Source organism: Tupaia chinensis, unplaced genomic scaffold (assembly GCF_000334495.1).
Source record: "Tupaia chinensis unplaced genomic scaffold, TupChi_1.0 Scaffold142961_1, whole genome shotgun sequence".
NCBI classification, from domain to species: Eukaryota; Metazoa; Chordata; class Mammalia; order Scandentia; family Tupaiidae; genus Tupaia; species Tupaia belangeri.
Window position 1 is genome coordinate 1,991,561 of NW_006202806.1, and position 5,402 is coordinate 1,996,962.

The 5,402-nt window shown below is 36.0% G+C and overlaps 1 pseudogene; it reads right to left on the minus strand.

Annotated features, from left to right (window-relative positions):
- LOC102490575 (L-lactate dehydrogenase B chain pseudogene) lies at positions 1 to 890 on the minus strand (annotated as a pseudogene).
- Positions 891 to 5,402: the final 4,512 nt, after the last annotated feature.

Below are 5,402 nucleotides of genomic sequence, written 5' to 3' on the forward strand. Positions count from 1 at the left end.
CTAAGGTAAAAGCGACACTGGGTGAATCCTGGACAACATGGAGTCAATGAGGTCAGCCACAGTTAATCCAATAGCCCAGTTGGTGTATCCTTTCAGCTTGGCGACTTCAAAGGCATTTTCAACCGCCATCTTATGCACTGCACTATAATTTTCACTGTCTTTGTCTATTCCCATTTCTGGATTCTGTTTCTGGAGAGAAACACCTGCCACATTCACCATACTCCACACAACCACACTTGAGTCACCATGTTCTCCCAAAATTCATCCGTGGCAGCTGGTGGGATGAACACCAAATTTTTCAGCCGTGAAATCTAGCAGAATCCAGATTACATCCACTTCCAATCACAAGGTGCTTAGATAGGCCACTTAGTTTCCAGGTAACATAGGTGAGAATGTCCATTGGATTGGGAACCACAATTATGATACAATCAGGGCTGTACTTGATGATCTGGGGAATAAGGAATTTGAAGACATTAACCTTTCTTTGCACCAGGTTGAGACAATTCTCCCCCTCCTGTTGAGCTGAACAACCTCGTCATTGTTTAGCTTCTGGTTGATAACACTGGTCAATCTCTGAGTGTTGAGGACACATAGACTCCAGCAATCACCATCATAATCTTGGAATTGACGGTCGCAGAATAATCTTTATCTGCCACAATTTTAAGCATGTGAAGAAATAAGCTCTCGTGTTGCAGATATATCATTTCTACTTTGAGCTTATCTTCCAAAACATCCACCAGGGCAAGTTCACCGTCCAGAGAATGTCCCAGAATGCTGATCGCACATGCCATACCAACATGTCCAACACTCCCTACAGTGATCTTATAGTTAGGGACCGTTGCCTCTTCTTCTGCAACGGCTGCAATGAGTTTATCCTTAAGAGTTGCCATTGCGCACAGGGCAGAGAAGGTTCTCTAGATGGCTGGAACAGTTGCACAAAGGAGACTCAATGTCCAATATTAACATATTTTAATATATATCATAAAGCATGCTGCATAGACAGATGCAACTGAGGAATTATTTTTTACATTATTTTAATTGCCAAAAGGTGTGCCAGTGAGAGATAGAGAGAGAGTGAGGATGCAAAGCACCTCTCAAGTGGGTGTGGTCATGCCACAATCCCTTCCCCTCCATTTCTCCATTCTGTCTGGATTTTGGGGCATGTATGCATATGCGCCCAATGTGTGTTTTTCAACTCTCCAGAGACAGGATTTGAACCATGGTTAGTCATGTGGATCAAGCTCCCTTAACCATTAGGTTATGGAGCTGGCCTGAAGAATAAATATCTGTAATTCTTTTTTTTTTTTTTTTGTTAACTTTAGAATGACTTTGAGAGAGGGAAGAGAGAGAAAAGAGAGACGGAGAGGTATGTGTTTTTAACAGGTGTCTTATCACAATCCTCCTGCTCTAGCCTCCTAGTCAGCTAGGATTACATGCCACTGTTTTTTTTTTAAAGAATTCTTTAATTTTATTTATTCATTCATTTATTTTAACTTGATCAGAGAGAGAGAGACAGAGAAAGAGGGGGAGAGAGAGAGAGAGAGAAAGTAGGAAAGCAAGCTACCTACTTCAAATCATGGTCGGCCTAATGGGAATGTTCAACGCCTTAGCCACCACGCCATATATATTCTTATATGAGGAACAAAATATATGTGGGTATCTGGATATCCATGTGTAATACTAAAGTATGGGAAAAGGTGATTCACTGAGCAGAAGAATACAAGAACGAAGGTTAATAGTGGCAAGAAATTTATATTTCACTCTTGACAGACAGCTCCATGGCTCCTGCAATCTAGCCATTTGGGGAGAAAGGAAGATGTCCCACTGATAACTGGGCCTCCAGCATCCAAAACTCGTGTGATTGAACTTCCAAGTTTGGGAAGAAACCAACCATCCACCAGATGACTAGAAATCGCTGCAGGACCACAAGAAATATGGGGAAGCAGGAAAATACCTCTCCCACAAGGGAAAAGGATAGCTCCTCTTTATCCACACACAGTTCAATGGAAATCATGGAAATGTCTGATAAAGAATTCAGAACATTCATAATGGCAAAGCTAACAGAGATGGAAGAGAAGAGAGACAAGGAACTGCTGAAGAGGAAGGAGAAAGGAATTGATGAGTTCCAGGAGGTGAGGAAATTCATGCAAGATCTAAAAGAGGAATTTCACACTTTACAAAAGAATCAGATGGAACTGTTAGAGATGAAGGCTATAATACAAGAAGTCAAAATCTCCCTTGAAAGTATTAAAAGCAGACTAGATCATACAGAAAATAGAATCTCTAATGTAGAAGAGAAAATGGTTGGCCTAGAAAAATCCACCGCGAAGACTGAGAAAATGGCCCAAAAATTTGAGAATAATATGCGAGAAGTACTAGATACCATCAAACGTCCAAACATCCGGATAATAGGCATCCCAGAAGGTGAAGAGACTCATAAGGGCATTGATAATCTATTCCATGAAATCTTACAAGAAAATTTTCCAAACCTGGAGAGGCACTCAAAGATTCAGTCCCAAGAAATACAGAGGACCCCAAATAGAATCAACCCAAGAAGATCTTCTCCAAGACACATTATAGCCAGATTGACCAAAACCACAGACAAAGACAAGATACTAAGACTGGCAAGAGAAAAAAGGCAAGTTACCTACAAAGGGTATCCCATCAGACTAACGGCAGACCTCTCATCGGAAACAATGAGAGCGAGGAGAGAATGGGAAAATGTATTCAAAGTATTAAGGGAAAAGCAATTTCAACCGAGAATTCTGTACCCAGCAAGGTTATCGTTCATTTGGGAAGAAAAGACACGAACTTTCCCAGATAAACAAAACCTGAAAGAATTTACCAGCACCAGACCGGATCTCCAAGAAGTTCTTAAGGGAGTGCTATGTCAGTAAAATTAAATGCAGACACACAGAAATAAGAGTTCAGAAACTAAGAAAATGGGCAACTTAATTGTAGGGCCAAAAGCTGGAGTTGAGTATTACATCCCAGATTTCAATCTGGAACATCGAACCTCAACAGATACAGAAGAAAGATTAAGTACATGAGACTGAACTGATGAAACAGTATTCTACGACTTGACTAAAATATTGCTGCTTTTCTTCTAAGCTTTGTTGTCTGGTTTTAAGGACTTTTGTCCTGTCTTCAGCTATCAATAGATTCATGTTCCGACTATTTGAACAGAATACTAACCTGTTTCTAGGCTTTAAGTTTCAAAGAAATATCCTTACCAGTTCAAAACTGCTTTTCTTGAAACCATCGGCTGATCTTGCTATTGAAAGTAGTTAGATTACTTATGATATTGTGTGACCAACGAAATGTTGGGGGAAAAGGGATTGAAGACAACTGTAGACAGCAGAGATAGTGTAATAAGAGAGTGGAATAGGGCAGAGGGCTAGACATGGGGTAAAAAAACATATATATGAAAGTAGAAATGGAATATTATGGATGATAACATGCATTATTAAGCCACTATATAGTATATTCTAGATGGGAAACCACATTTAGAATGTTGTGATGATGCTCAGGGAATGAATGTAAATTAATAAAAAAAAAAATTTTCAGAAGAAAAAAAAAAAGGCATTAGAAATACCTATTTGATGACTGCAGTTAAGCTATATAGCCCTAGTTAGGTGCTACTTTATAGTATGTTCATTCTATTCACTGAGGTTTATGCCTAAAGTCAGACTTGTGTTCATGGATATGTACATATCAACTGTGCTTGCTATTGAAAATATTTAGATTTATTAAGATATTTAGTGAAACAATAAAATGGGGGAGGCATAGAAAGCAACAATAGATACCAGACACAGTGTGGGAGGAGGGTGGGAGATGGCAGAGGGTGAGATAGGGAATCAAGGATGGGAAAAAAGGCAAAATATACAGAAAACAAGAAATGGAAAATGATTTGTTGACAATAACACATATGTTGATGTGCTTGATTGAGCCAATATACAGTGTATTCTCAATGGAAAAATCTCATTTTGTATGCTATAATGATGTACAATGAATGAATGTAAAGAAAGAAAGAAAAAAATGTAAAAAAAAAAAAAAAGAAAAAAGAAACTATATGAGATCATAAGAGGGGACTTCACAACGTTCTCAGAAAAATGGAATTGAAGTATGAGTGTAACTATTTACTCTTGTAATATCTTGGAAGGAAGAGAAGGAGGGAAGGACAGAGGCAGGAAGAAGAGAAGAGTGAAAACAAAAAGAGGAAGGATGATATATTCCTGTATTATTTGTACACACACACACAATGAAATAATGAAAGAGAAAGAAAAAAGAGGAAGAGAAAAAGGAAGGATTTATTGCTTTTTAATACCTGGAATATACACGGGAATTTCAAAAAGTTTATGGAAAAATGGAATTAATGTATGATTTTATTGTGGTCTCCAATTTTTTTGAAACCTTTGCACTTTTTTTTTATCATATACATTTCTATGAACTTTTTGAAGACCCCTCATATAAGAATAATAAGACAATATCCACATGGTAGAATCTGTTTCTAATATATATTCCTATCAATCAAATATTTTAAAACAAAGACCCATAAAACATTAAAAGTTTAGAAAGTATAAATAGAAACAATATATTAATTCACCTAACTTTCAGTGGTAAGATTGAACTTCCTTTGAAAAAATTATTTAAAATGCAATACTCATTTTTGTTTAAATATTCGTTTTCTGCCAACAGTGTGCTAATATTGAAGTATATGTTTTCTTAGTTATAATTTCTGTCTTACTTACAACTTAAAATGGACACAAATTGGTAAAACTGAATTATGAATAAGGATGTTAAAGGTGCTAAAACTAGGTTAAAAATATTTTATTATACTAAAAATATTATGTGTCATATATTTAGCATTGTTTCCTCCATTTCATGTTTTTTTTTTTTCTGGCCATTTCATGTTTTTTTTTTTCCTGGATTTATATCAACAATTCCAATCAAAACAAATATTAGCCTACCACATTTTAAACTAATCATCAGAATTAAATGTCATTGTCTTTTAATTCTCAAATATTTTGCTCTTTATTTCTGATATTTTTACTAGATCCCTAGACAAATGATAGCAAAGTTTAGTTGTCATTGTGAAGACATAAATGCTCATTTTATTTTTAATTTATTTCCTTCATCTGTTTATTCATGTTTTTTTGTTTCCTTATCCCTTCTAAATATCACACAGTCCTTCAATCTGAAATTCAATGAATATCACATCTGTATAATATATATTGTATATTGATTAATTTTGTGTAATTAATGAATTGAACAAATAACTATTGAGTGTTTTATAAGTACTTGTTACTATTTTAAGCACCAGGGGATCCAGTGTTAAAAAAAAAAAAAAAGAATCATTTTCTATTGTGGAGCTTCTATCCTACAAGAGATAACAGACCATA